At 45.6% G+C, this 15026-nt stretch overlaps 1 protein-coding gene across 2 annotated transcripts in view; it reads right to left on the bottom strand.

Moving 5' to 3' along the window:
* The window catches only part of TRPC5 (transient receptor potential cation channel subfamily C member 5), a 101861-nt gene extending 87436 nt beyond the window's left edge, over window positions 1-14425 (bottom strand). Inside the window, exon 1 of one of the 2 annotated variants that reach the window (XM_054075911.1) lies at window positions 14073-14425. The gene's annotated coding sequence lies outside the window, so the exon portion shown is untranslated. Of the gene's footprint in view, window positions 1-12988; window positions 13136-14072 lie in introns of those variants that run through there. The other variant, XM_054075912.1, reaches the window with a different exon arrangement.
* Between the last annotated feature and the right edge of the window lie 601 nt (window positions 14426-15026).

Genomic DNA, 15026 nt, shown 5'->3' with positions numbered 1-15026 from the left:
GCTTAATTACATACAGGTAAGTATGTAATTCAGGTCCAGAATTTTTTCAAGACCTTCTCATTCTTCAGGTTCCTTTTTGTAACTACAATAAAGGAATGCTTTTGTATTTAGCCACTAGTTTCAGCTAGCACACACATGAAAAAAATTAGTGAAACAGTGACATTTTCCCTCCGATAAACTATGGCCAAATTCTGCTCACCATGCTGAGGTTACTTGTTTCCTAGGCCCTGTGTTCTGATGTGCCTTGACGGACCAGAAGTATCTTTTCATTTAATGTTACAGTACTTGTAACCCAGCTATCTTCCCTCATCTTCTTCAGTCTGTTTCTTTGAGATTTGCATCCCCTGCCCATCAAATACTTTTGCACACCGCAGCTTTCAAGTGGGAATGTAGACTCAGCACGGACTTTACTGTGCCCACCAGCACTCTGAGGAGTCCTTGCATTCTCTTTTTAGCTGGGTTTTGCAGACAGTGAAGAATCTTCTCAATTTTGCCTAAAATGCATCAGGCTAGTTACTTGCAGTTTGCTTTCTTGTTTGCACACCTTTGGCGCAGCAGCTCTGGCTCCTTCCTTCCAGAGCTATTTTCAGAGCTACAGTTCAGGCCCATCTTTACTGACTTCTCATCAAAACACAGCAGTGTAGTCTTTACTACCAGCAAGCAGCTCTGACAGCTACAAATTCTGTAGCAACGTCTCCAGCCAGAACAGCAGCCTGCAGATGCTGAGACAAACAGCCCTGTACATACACGTTCTCCAGCCTTCTGCAGGCATAAACAAGCATGGAAAACTGTAGGGCATGAGCCATGACCACAAAGGGTTCCCTGATTTCAGGTAGTGCCAAAGTTAACCATTCAACTATATGACTCTTTGCTAAGTGAGGACAATTATTATCGTACCTGATTACCCACAATGAGCAAGAGATGCTGCTGCCACTGCACATCCTACAGTTTCCCAGTGCAAGGAAATAATCTACACCTTTGACAACCTTTCTCCTTACAAGAGGAGTGTTACAGCTGGAGTGATAACTGCTGTGTCTCTTAAATGACTCAGTTTGATCCTATCTACTCAGGGATTTCTACTGTCTCCTAAAAGGCACACTCATCCTCTTCTGTGATTAATTCATTCCATGCCTGGTTAGCAAGTGTCCCCTCTTGAAACCAAATACTTTTGTGTTTGCTAGAAGTACGTTACTTGGATACACAGATAGTTTTTACCCCGACTGGTTCCCCATATATTTCCATGGGAGGATGAACAATGAAGTAGAGGTGGCCTATAAGCCCTGGGCTCCACCCATATTATTGTGGTGACTGCAACTCTTCCCTCTACACTCCCAGGATTATCTTTAAACAAATAAAGGTACTGTTTGCTGCTGACCCACCTGACCCCAGCACAGTGTTGTGCATCACATCCTGTGCTAGCCGCGTTGTTGCTGTTCTCTTTGCCCCCGTGGTGCCTGCTTGCCTCCTGCCCACACCCTCTTGGAATGGGAAGGAAGGCACAACAGTCCTTGCACCCTTCCTCAAGGCCAGGCCACGCCTTGAGGTTCCAAGTGGGATTTATTCAGTGTATGCGGCTTGGAGGAATTCCAAATTGCAGACACTTTTTTACCTCAAGTCTTTCTTTTTCCTCCTAGTCCTCTGGATTTTCTTTCATCTCTAAGATGTCACAGAACAGTGCACCCTCGCTCAGTCATGGATGACTTATTTTCCTTGGCAAAATCACAATGTTTTGCTGAGGGCATATTCTGGGCCTTGAAATATGTTTTTTTCAGCGAGGATTATTGCCCAGTTTCCCTTTATTTGTGCTTTGAGTTTTCTGTGGTTCTTTTAATGACAGCAGCACTCAAGCTCGCTCTGAATGTGCCAGCGCCCACTGGATTAGCAAGATGCCCGCGGAAGCCAACAACCCTGCTCAACGTATCATGCTAGGACTAACACCAGACCCAAACCTCTGCTGCCTTAGCCAAGATACCATGCATTGCCTTCAAGGGAAGCTACAGGAACGAGGAGTCTGAGTGAAAGAAACTGGACTCCTCCAATAATTCCCATAGATTTCACCCAGGCTACTGAGCCTCCTTGTAAACCCTTAGCAGTAATGGTCCAGGCTGTTACACGATGGCCATCACCTTGTGTCTGGCTGTATTGGTTCCATAAGTGTTACTTGGCTGACATTTCAGGTTGAAAAAGTCAAATGCTATCCATATGTTTCCCAAATTTAACTCTGGACTTCAACTTTCTTTAAAAAAAAATAAGGGGCAGCGGTAGCTCTAGGGATACTGCATTCCTGCCAAGAATCCTACAGTTCCAGCTGCCCCAAAACAGGTGTAAACACTGCACCACACAATGCCACAGATAGCGAGAGGAAAGCTGGAATCAGGTGTTCAGCATACCTCAGGTATGCCCTCCTTTAAGCACAAAGAAGGTGAAACCACTCAAACAAACAAACACCATCCCTCCTTGGGGAAAAATTGCCCACTCTGGTTTGTGTAGTGCTTGACAAGATCTACACTCCCAACGCCACCACACCAGCCACTGAGCCAGGCACCCTCCTACCTCTGTTATTGACAACAAAGCTGTTTGTCATCTCGAGGCTGAACGGGAATGACATTCCTGTTGCAGTGCAGTAAAAGGTTAGCACTTGTATAAGCTGATAAATGTGAAGTCAAGGTGACTCTACTTTATGTATTACATTAGCATAGGACTGCAAATCCTTAGGGCACACAGAGAAGTCTAAGTAAGCAATATAAGCAACTACAGCATCGCAACTGAAAACGTCTCAGGGAAAATCCTCCCTTTACACACATAAAATGCAGGATAAAATGTCATAGCATGTTTGCAGTCTGCTAGGCTCAGAGCAAAGGCACAGACCAAACCAGCGCTAAGGTACAAGGGATGAATATTGCCTATTAACATGGGAGATACCTTTTCCATTATATTATTATTTTCCATTAAGTTGAACAAAAAGACCCAAGTTCTGGAAACCGTGTCTCATTGTAATGCCTGCATGATTGGATGCATAAATCTGTTTTAATTAAATGCCTTTTTTATAGTAGGCTGTAACAAAATATTGTGAGAAAGTGAGAAGATGATAGCTGGCTTTGAGATTTCAAGTAACCTTCTCCTAATTAAGTCTGTATATATTTATATGTCATCTTAGTGCAAGAAAATACTTAGTGCTCTTCTTTCTTTCAAAAACTTCTTTTTCTATTTTTTTCTAGAGTTAGTTATTAATTTATTGTGCTCTGCCTTCAGCCCAAGCAGAGCCAAATTGTTTCAAACGCATCTGATGATCTTCTCATTCTGCTTATGCAGATTCACTTGTCTTGCTGACTTCAGTGACATAATTCCTAATTGCACAGGTAATGCTGAGAGAAGAAGCCACTATTCTGGACTCCTTCCTGCTTCATTCCACTGGCCTGATGCCATTGACTATGCTCGCCAAATTAAAACTCTCCTCTAACTCAGCAGGGAGGTTATTACAAAGCTTTGGTAGCACATCAAAGTATCTCCATGCTTTGCTTCTTGTTTCATGTACCACTGATGTAGTCTATCACACGCTGTTATTGAACTTCCTCAGTTCTCAGCCCAGAGCCTGCTACATTTTGAGTTAGTCTATCATCACTCTCACTTCTGGGCTCTATCTTCCCAACTCAGCACCCTCAAAAAAGCAAGGGAAGAGAACAAGCACCAATTTAGGGGTATGTCTTTATCCATAAGTCACCAGCACTTTGCTGGGTTTGGCTGTGTGCAGTGGGGCAGCTGTAGGACCAAAGAAAGCACAAATTTGCAGGACCATCTCCTGGCACCTTATATATCTGTACAGGTATCCTGGTAACAGGAAACATCGGAGGGTGCTCTGCAAAGACTGTATTGACATCACCCAGGAGGGTAAAGATGATGTTCCTGGGCTGCATCAAATACAAATAGGGTTCTTTATCAAAACAATCACATGCAGATGGATTCAAGTATTTCCTACGGCCTAAACCTATGTTTTTCTGCCCCATAAGGTCTCCCCAGCTGCCCAGCCATGAAAGGCACTGTCAGCAGCGCTACAAACACATACTAGGCTGGTCTAACGCAAACAGACAACTGGGTTTCCACCAGAAACAGTCCATTACTTTGTAGTATTCATCAGCTCGTGTGAATTTGTGGACTTGTGCAAAATGCAGTTATTCTCCAAACACTTATGAAAACAGGGACCGTCAAACTAAAAAACCCTTTGGTATTCAAACACTACTCTGTGTCTCCAGCACTCTTACTGCACAGAGGTGGTCCATACAGGCTAGAAAAACTCTGCAGCCTGAGGAGGCTGTTTTCACTTTTATTTTTCAGGTGCAAGAGGTTCTCTTTAGGACTAATCTGACACTCTTGATAATGATAGGTGATCCATATGGATTCAGCAGGAGCGTTGGATAAAAAACAGAAGATCAGGCCTCTGGATCCAAACCAAGATTAAAAAAGAATTAATTTAAATGAGAAAAGAGTAGGTCTACTTATGTGTCGGTTAATTGGAAACAAACCAGCACTTTCGAATAGCATCACTTATCCATGGTATTTATAAATGATCTTTTCTATAAAAGCCTTTGCTTCCACTGAAGAGAAGACTTGGCCATATTCTTCACTTTTCATATTTGTATTTTAGAATTCAGTCATTTACACCTGCTTTGGGCTGACTTTAGCAGCAATAGGATTGACACCTATGTAAATGGAGAAAAAAAGACACAGCTTGTTCCATTCCCCATCATTCAGCAGGATAGACACAAAGAATCAAGCTGCATGCTTCTTTTACTCACTTCTACAGGAGCTTCTTCCACTGACTTCTACAGGAGCTTCTTCTACAAACTCTCTTAGTTTGATCCTCCATCTAAGAGTGCTTCATAATCACTTTGTAAATGCCCTACTTTATGTTCCTTTCTTCCCAGCTGCCAGTCGCATGTTGGCACTGAACAGGTTCAATATGGATCTTAAGCTGGTCATAACACCACATGTGCCTGTGTGACTACACCACCACTAATGGTCTCTTGGTGGGAATTGGGCTGGGTTGTGTCCCCGCATCTCAAGTCTCAATTCTTTATGACTTGATTACCCATTTAGTACTCACAAAGGTACATTGTATATGTTGGGGCTATAAAAGATGATTAAAACTGGAATCCACCCATCGCAAAATCTACACAGCATGTTGGCATCCTTCACTTAACCACGTTATTAGTAGTAAAACTGTTCTTTTGCTTCTGAATTAATAAAATGAACTCAGTGAAAGCTCTGTGCGACACGGCATCAAGGAAGCAAAAGACCAGGCTCTGACTCCTCAATCTTGCATGATCATGGGTACACCACTGTGCTTCTCTTTTTTGTCTGTAAAACGTGTGATGCTGCTGCTAATCTATCTTAACTCCTTGCTAAGAGGCTCAATCCACAAAGCCGATTTAAACAGCAACTGCAATATGGGCACAGTATTAATACCATTAAACATACGTGAGATTTTTCAGAAGTGAACAAGAACTAAAAGCCTCATTCCGTTTCTTCTGAACTCTGCATTCCCTTCATAACTCTTCAACATTTAAACAAAGGAACACACTACCAGGCCTCTGTGACTGCACACCACTGTATGCTCTGGTGTGTACCCACTTATGCACGGTTATCACCTGAAAATGGATGAAACCCATCCTGAGATGCATGCAACACTTGGCTTGCCACTACTACTGGAGGGCATCTGAACAGAGCAGGCTTTCAGGCTCAAGCATCAGTGTCTGGATCAAGACAATGCTACATCCTGTGGCTGCCCACATTTTCCTACAGGCACCACAGAAAGTGAGATATCAGTCCACAAGCCATTGCTGGCAAAAATATGTTTGTCCAAACATCCAGGAATACCAGAGCATTTGTAGAACCTGGTTCAGGTTCTGAAATGTCCATAAAGAACAACAAAATTCATCAAACAATGTTGTTGCTGTGAATAATCTGTCAGCAGTGGAGATTTGACAGATGTTTGTGGTCTTATCCTGGTTTAAATGTAGGAACAATCAGGCAGAGGATCCTCTGACAGCACCGCAGCCTCAGCGCTTCAAGGTGAGCAGCTAAAGGACTTCAGCCAAACTGAATATCCAGATTAAAGGACTCTAAAAAAACATTGCCATGAAAGGGGCTATGTTGCAGAACTGCAGGAATCCCATCTCTGTGACACTGACTGGAGCAACTCCTTAGTTCCCTTCACCTCTGCCTGTCACAGTACAGAACAAAGTACTTGGCTTTTATCCAGCCATTTCAAACTCCATACTTACTGAGGGATGAGCCTGAACATAAGCCCGAACTCCTGGGCTGAGTCAGCCCCCGTTCTGGGAGGGATAGAAAGGTGCTTCTGAAGAGGTGACTTTCACAAGTTACCTGCCATGCCAGTGAAGGGTCCCTGCTCCACATATGCACCTCCAGTCACTGAGGGGAAGCTCTGAATGCAGAAGCAGGAAAAACAGAAAGTAAACACACAAAAAAGTAAACACACAACACAGCCCTGAACTGGCCGGCTCTGCCTAGATCAGTGCCACGATGGAGGGAGCTCTGTTTCCACTCGATTTTTGTAGGAGAAAGATCAATCCAAATACGCATAGGAGGGTCACAGCAGCAACTCTGCTCCTTCATTACACCCCAAATACTTCTCCCTCCACTTTGGTGCCATTGGCTATTGGGCCTTAACAAAGAATGAAAATAAGCCATTCAGAGGACAATGAGAACATCTGAAATAAAACGCTGTTCTTAAATCCCGAATCCAAAGCTCAGTAAAGTCACCGGGAATTTTTCGATTTCCCACTATTAATTCTGTGTTCCTCCCATAGGTCCAGAGGGTGCTTTGAGATTTCACCAGCAATTCAACTCATGGCCAAGACTCGTGAAAGAGGATGGGATGATTAAAGTCGCATCTGCCTTCAGCCAGGCAAGAACTGGGAATTCTGACAATTGAGCTTACCCTTGTCGGAAGGGTACCCCTGCTGAGTGATTTAAGCACCAGGCTCTTGGCTTCTCTGTATGCTCCATTTTCCACAAATAATTACAAACTTTCAGGGCTTGATGTCTGTTATGTTTGTAGGCTTGAGAGACATCTTAGGAATCTATAAGATTTTTGTAGCAAGAAAACCCCCATTTGCTGTCTTGTTCCATTCATGAATACATTCAAATCTTTGTCAAAATCAGAAGACAACCCAGAATGATCTGCTAGTATTTGTGTTACCCGACCCACTCTGTAATGTATGGCCAGTGCAGATGATCTATTTTTGACTGGAGACAAGACAGAAACCCTTGCATGAAGAGCTAGAAGACTTCTAACACACTTCTTCCCTTCATCCATTGCAGCACCCTGAATGTACTACTTTCAGCAAAAGCCACTCTTCAACTTCTTTCTTTTCCTAAACTATTTCAGTCAACCAGTGGTTCATGTGGCTTCTGTGGACAGCAAGGGGTTTATTTTGGGGAGGGGTGTCTACCCTCACTAATTACATTTTGTGCCAATAGCTAATGTGATGGCTTGTTGACTGCTGATATTCATACTCATGTCTTTGACAGGCAAGGCGCCTACTCACCAGCTGCTCAGCCTGTTTGATTAGGTTACAGACAGGGTGCAGGGAAAACTGCAGGAGATAATGTGGAAGTGAAGCCGTTTAGTGTGCGTGCGCAGGCGCGTGTGCTTGCAGGACCATAACATATTGCTTCTCGTCACCAGCTCTTCCTGTAATCTTAGTGGTGTGCGTGTGTTCACAGTAGCACCAGTCCCTGTACGTGGTGAAGAAGTAAGGAGAGCTAGAAAGACACCATTTCAAACTTGGCGTGATTTCAAGATCCATAGAAACCCACAGACAAATGTCAGAACATTTGCCCTAACACTCCATAAACACAGAGTTCCAGGCTTAAACAAAGATGTGCATTTTAAGGCATACACATCGTTCAGACCTTGAGTTTGCAAAGCCTGAAGCCCTTTTCCCATCTACAGAGTACGTCCCTGGTCTGGGTTCAGCTTGCACCCTTTGTATCTATGGCACAGGGGAGGACTCAGTGCCTGTCAGGAACAGTGATGTTTTATATCTGTCTCTGGTCCTGCATCCCCCTGTCAGAGGGAGCTGGCAATGGGATGTCAGCCAGGACCTCATGGGAGCTGCTCTCCCTGTCAAGGAACCAGGCGGCTGGTGGAGAACAGGACTGCTGGCTGGGCACCCTGCGGAGCAGACCTTGCGGAGCCACTGGGCACAGTCAGCTCCAGCTACAACCCTCATGGACTTCCCCAGGAGGGAGGTTAGTCTTGTTTTCCTGCTGACGAAAGAGGACATTGCAGGAGAAGCCAACTGAAGAGGACTCCTGGGATTCTTCAGAGACTCAGTCTGCTCATCCCAAATGAGGATCCCCTGATGGTGTTATACAGGAAAGAAAGATCTGAGCAAAGGATTTTCACTACAGCCTTAAATACACTGCAAGGACTTCACTGCTTTTGTTCTAACATTCTCTGTGCTCTTGTGCTCTCTTCCTAGACCAGGTTTTACTTCCTTTGCCAAAGTAACATCTCGTCTACTGTCAAAAAAAACCCTCTCTTGCAGCAGAAGCTTCTCTTTGAAAGAGCCTTCCTAGCTGTACCTTTGGGACCAATCTCACAATCCCCTGACAATTTATTCAGTGACCATGTCCCTGCATCTAATGGGTGAAGAGTCAATGGGTGAAGAGAAGGACATCTAGGAATCTTTATTCCTCTTGATCCCATTATGAACAATAAACCTGGAAGTCTTTCCACCTGGAAACCTTCAAATATTGCAATACATATAATACAGGTATTTCCATTGACTGCAGCCCTGGGCTAAGTAAGAGATCAGCACCTCCATTTCACAATGAAGCACAAACCAGAACAAACAGGACATAAAGACTGAATGAGAGAGTGGAATTATTTCATCTTCTTGTCCCAGCCAGGGCCTTGAGCCCCAAATGGCTTCATCCTCTCACACGACTTTGCCAGTAAAGCTTCACACAATGGAATTCCTGCAGCTTCCTAGTCAATCTATTAGTACCTTTGAGACCAGGCTGAAATCTCTACTCTCGTTATTATTCTGGAACCAAAATGCCCAACAAACACTATTCCATAAGCTCTGTTCTTCTCTCTTTATTTTACTGAGAAGAAAGTGAATTGCTGTTTTAGCAAGCAACGTAAGTTGGTGATGGGAGAACACAGGAATAGATTAGACCCATGGTCCTTCTATCCCAGGACGTGATCTCTGGTGACAGGCAGCAGTGTTTTTGCATTTACAGTGTCTGTTCTCTTCTGTACTCTCCCTGCATCTGGCGATTCACAGCATGGAGAGTCAGAGGTTACATTCAGACCATCGTGCTTCCTCTCTGCTCTCTTTTTGTTGTGAACTTGTCTCATCTTTCTCAACCTGCTTATGCTTTTGCACTCCACAGCATCCTGTGGTAATGAGCATTACAATTTAATTAGCAGACATGATAGGAAACCTGTCTGACTCTATTCAGATGCTTAAGTCGCTCTTTAGTTACAGTGAATCATATTCCTCTCTGAGGATGCAAAAGGGATACAGGACACACGAGAGGGGCCAGGAAATTGCTTCAACTCTCACTGGACCATGTTCACTGCACATGAAGAGAGGGAGAGACTAAGAGAAGGGAGAAGGGAATAAGGACAAAGTAGCTTCCTGGCTTGAATACAGAGATTCAGCTGAGAATAAATAAAAACGCATAACAATCTAACAGAAATACCCATAATTCCTATTAGCAAAAATTATCCCCCTGCCTAAGTCAAGCCTCCTATCATGGCTACAGTGACCAACACTTTATAAAACCTGACGTATTCTAAAGAATATAAAAAATGGAGAAACAAGGACTGAGATCTACCTGCTAATCATACACATAGAGAAATATACTTTGTCTCTCCAGTTCCTCCCCTTCACAGCCATCATCTCATAGAGAACACCGCAAGGACGCCAGACCTATAGCCATACTTCACTCTAAGGACTCCTGACTGCCTTCCAAGACAGGAAATTTCAGGAAGAACACGGGTTTTACCTTGAACAACTCCACACAACAACACAGGACGCTCTCTTTATCATGATGGTAAAAGTGGCCAAAACACGAGGCAGGTTAGCCACCAGGGAGATAGAGCTCTGAAAAACTGATCCTTGTGCAGCAGAAGGGGACCAGTCCCTGCTCTCCTCATTTCAACCCTAGATGCCAGCACATTTCTTACTTCCCCGAGAGGGAACTTAACCTAACTTACCCTGAAAACACACTGAAGCGTAATAACTCAGGCAGCTGAAAGGGATAAGAATCCTGTCTTAGCTTTCCAGTGACTGCAATCTCCCACACACAGAAACAGCTCCATCTTCCTCTGCCTTTTAACTGCATTGGACCTGGGCATTCCAAAGAGGACCTGACTGGCAAGATGCTCTGCTGCAGTGATTTGTGTTTACTGGTCATCTCCCTTGGCAGGAAAAACAAACTGAGAAAAGCCTTTGCCTTGCTCTAGTTTTGTTCTAGAGACTCACCTAGCTAAGAAGAAACCGACAGCTGTTTCAAAGCCAGTGACTTGCTCTGTTACTTTTTAATCTGAATCACAAGCTGGGTCTGGATCATTCTGCAGTTACTCATACCAAAATCACACTGCTATCCAGGATTTGGGGTTCAGAAACTTCCAGGAAACATTTGCTAGCTTCTGTTTTTCCCAAAACAGACATTGTAGAGACTACCAGTCACTGGCAGCATCCGAGACAGGCTTGGTTCCCAGCTCTCATAGCGGGCCACTAACATGTGCCCAACTGCAGCTTTTGAAAACTGCAGCTTTTGAAAATGTTGTGAATTCTATGATTCTTTACAATCATAGAATCATAGAATGGTTTGGGTTGGAAGGGATCTTAAAGCCCATCCAGTCCTGATCCCCTGCGATGGGCAGGGACACCTCCCACTGGATCACGTTGCTCAAAGATCCATCCAACCTGGGCAGCCACCACTTCTCTGGGTAAGCTGGGCCAGGGCCTCACCACCCAGACTATTTGTACCAGACTTTGTACTTTGCACCAGACTACCGGCTCAAGCAACTGGAAAACTCTGCTTGCTTCTAACATTCGCATTTAGGCACTCACTTCGTGCAGGTTCCTCCCATTACCCAAGGTAAAACACTGTGGAAATCCAGTCCTGAGTTTGTGATGGTTGAATCCTGCTGAACTTGGTGATTCTTGCTGATCATGTCATTATAAATGTATCTTCCTTGAGGCTGACTTTTCTCTGCTCTCTCACCTTTTCCTTCCTCTCTCTCTCTCTGGCCAAAAATGATTTACATGTTTGTTTACTCTGAGCTACATTCATCTGAGTCACTCAGCAACCCTCTACCCACAATCATATTACAGCAAGTTTTGAACTGGAGTCGCCGTGAGTGAATATTTTCCTGTTGTGAACAAAAGCACAGGGGGCTAAATTCTGAGCCACATTCTGCCACTGTGTTTCAAGAAGAACTGACTTTTGCTACGAACATGTCAAGCATCATAATCCCCTGTGTTCTATGTTACTTCGTAAAGGAGAAACTCCAGGCAAAGGAATTACTCTATATTTACATCAGTGTAACAATTAGTAGGATTGGACTCATGTCGTACAAATTATAATACTGCACTTGTAGGAATAATCTTTTCTGTTTCAAACTAATTTTAGCCACCCTTGAGTGGTGATTATCAAGGTTTTCCATCTGTTGTAGGAAAAAAAAATCATTTGCACATAGCTTTTGTGAATTTTCTCCTCTGAGGTATGTTTTCAAGAACTAGATCTCCAAAAAAAACAACATAATCACATTATTAGCAAGACTCATAACTCAGCTGACAGTACCTTGTCTATTAAATCCACAACATGAAAAGACCTGAGAATTGACGTTCTGAGTAAGGTTGTCTGAAAATAAACCTTTGCAAAAAGCAAGCTAATCAAAGATTTCTGTGTCTCAAATGCAATTCTGAGTAGAAGCTGTTCAGAGATTCTACCCAAGCAGAAGGCGGTTAATAAAAATTGCAATGCCTTTTAAAAAATATACCACAAAACCAATGAGATTTCAATATGCTAGTGAAAGGAACAAACATCAAAATATAAAGAATCCTCTCAGAATCTCAGTAATAAAAGTAAGGAATTCTGTTAATGTTCTGTGTACTTGCAAGATAAATTAAAGCTGATCAGAGGTTAGTCTCAAAGTCAAGTCTTTTTCCATCTAGTTTGTTTTCAGAGCTTAAAAAAAAAAAAAGGAAAAAAAGAAAAAAAAAAAAGAAGCCAGCACACGGACCTTTTTCTTTACTTTTAATTCTAGAAATGTGCTGTAGTACTGACACTGTAGCAGTAACTGAGACATAGTTCTTGCCTAGGAAGGCTTGCTCCTAGCTGATAGCATATTGATCATTGCTATGTCTCAGAATAAAACCAGATGGAATGGCAAAGCCTCACCACAGAGACAAGTGGGCTCACAGTGGTCCAGTTTGATGTCATGGTCAGGGTGAGCCCCTTCATGTCTCCATCCACCACTTACAGCTTAAACAGTCAAGGACTGAAGTGTTTCTTCAGCCAATAATTACTGCCGAGCTACATGCAGAGAAACTGGGGGTAAATATCCATGGACGGAACAAGAAGTGACATGTCTGAAAACTCCTAAATGCGTTGTTTTCTTTCTTTCCTTAATCAATGACACTACATTTCTTTACAGGGGAGTACTACTCAATAAAATAGTTCCCTTAGTCTGCTTTGGAGCCGCCTGAAAGCCATTTGTCTACAGTTTCATTAAACTGCCTAAAGATACTACTTTAACTTCCAAAAAGCATTTTTAAAACAGCAATATAGTAATTTGCATTTACACAGTACCTCCCTGGCTGAAAAGTGTTAAGGGCTTCTGAGTAGCTTCTCACAGCCCTGAGAAGCCATAACACAGGATAAGCCGTATTTTACGGAGAAAGTAGGCAACACTGAAGAAGAATGAAAGACTTGCCCAGGGTCAGACGGGATGACAGAATACCCCTCCTCAGCTCTTCTCTGATGAGGACGCGCACCCACACGCGAGGCACAGTAACCACAAGACCATCCTCTCTCCGAAAATCTTCCCTTCCATCTCCTTGTGCATCTCTGCGCAGGGTGCCACATTACATAAGCCTGCTTGCAAGGAGGTGCACCTGACACAAAACTTAGCGTTTACATTGGATGAAGTAATTTTTAAGAAAACAGTGGAAAAGTTACGAGGAAGCGATCAAACGGTCTGGAACTTCAAAGTGGTGTCTCTCTCTCTTGCGGCAGTGAGAACACAAGACTTCATACATGACTGTTCAACCACGTTACAGTAGGACATGTAGAATTTAATGGAAGACTCGCACATTACCATATTCATAACCATGACTAACAAATCTGTTGTCAGTGCCACCAAAAATATCACACAAGCAGAATGTTTTTATACCAAAGAGACCACTGAAGTCACAGCTCCATAGTAAACAAATGAACTTACGAAGTCTTGAAAATCAGCCCTGACTTTCTTTTTAGGCTGCGGGATTTGTTAAAAGCACAAAGCGCAGGATGCCCCATGGTGTGTGGAGCGAGGGGCTGCCGAGGGATGCTCTGCGAGCGTCGCAGCAGAGAACCTGCGTCCCTCAGCCCTGCTCTTTGCCGTTGGGAGGCTCAGCGAGACGGCTCGCCAGCAGGTCACAGGATGCTCCAGTTAATAACCATTCGCAGTTGTATCTCGTTCGATACGGGCAGCCCAAGCCGGACCCCTGCGGCACCAACTTCAGCGGGAGGGACCCCCCGCAGCCCATCACGGAATGACCCGAGCCGGAAGGGACCCGCGAGGACCACCGGGTCCAACGGCACGGGACAAGCCCGGCACCCGCGAGTCCGAGCGCGCTGATCAATTGAATGCTATCAGGCTCCTGCTTCCCCGGGGAGATGCGCTCCACCACCCTCTGCGTGAAGAACCTTCTCCCGCTGTCCAACCCGAGCCTCCCGCGGAGCATCCTCCCGGCAGGCGGAGGGATGCCGAGGGGTGTCGGCGCCCCCCAACCCAGCACCCCGTCCCCTTGGCTCACCTCCTCGCCGCTCCGTCAGGCTCTGCCCGGCCCCGCCGCGCCGCTCCTCCGCGCTCCGGGAGCCCCCATCGCCGCCCCCGCGCCGCGCCGCTGCCGCCGCATCGCCCCGCAGCACGGGGGGGCGCGGGGCCGCCCCTCGGCACCAGCCCAGCCGAGCCGAGCCGAGCGACCGGCACCGGCAGCACCGGCAGCACCGGCAGCCGCGGGTCGCGCCGACACAGCCGCCGGCCGGGCTGCAGCGCCCCGGGAGCGGCCCCGGCACGGGGAAGAGCTCGGAGCCTCGCACGGAGCCGCCCCGCGCGCTCACAGAGCCTCGCCTCGCACCCACTCACACAGAGCCGAGCCTCGCACACACACACACACACAGAGCCTCGCCTCACACGCTCACTCACACACTCACAGAGCCGCCCCTCGCACTCACACACAGAGCTGTGCCTCACACTCACACGGAGCCGAGGCTCACACACACAGATCCACCCCTCACGCACACACACAGAGCTGAGCCTCGCACTCACACACACACAGTAAAGCCTCGCACACTCACACATGCAGAGCCACCCTTCACACTCACAGGGGCAAGCCTTGCACACACACACGGAGCTGCCCCACACACTCACACGCAGAGCCACCCCTCTCACTCGCAGAGGCGAGCCTTGCACATTCACACACATACACAGAGACAAGACTTGCACTCACTCACACACTTACAGGGCCTCACCTCACACTCATGCACAGTGTCACCTCACACACTTAGAGCCACCCCTCACACTCACACACAGAGCTGTGCCTCACACACCAAGTCGAGCCTCACACACACACAGATCCACACACACACACACAGAGCTGCCCCGCACACTCACATACAGGGCCTCCCCTCACGCTCACAGAGCCAAGCCTCACACTCACACACACAGAGCTGCCCCGCACACTCACAGAGCTGAGCCTCACACTCAC

The sequence above is a fragment of the Cuculus canorus genome, chromosome 10 (assembly GCF_017976375.1).
Source record: "Cuculus canorus isolate bCucCan1 chromosome 10, bCucCan1.pri, whole genome shotgun sequence".
NCBI lineage: Eukaryota > Metazoa > Chordata > Aves > Cuculiformes > Cuculidae > Cuculus > Cuculus canorus.
This window is presented reverse-complemented; position numbering and strand designations above follow the sequence as displayed.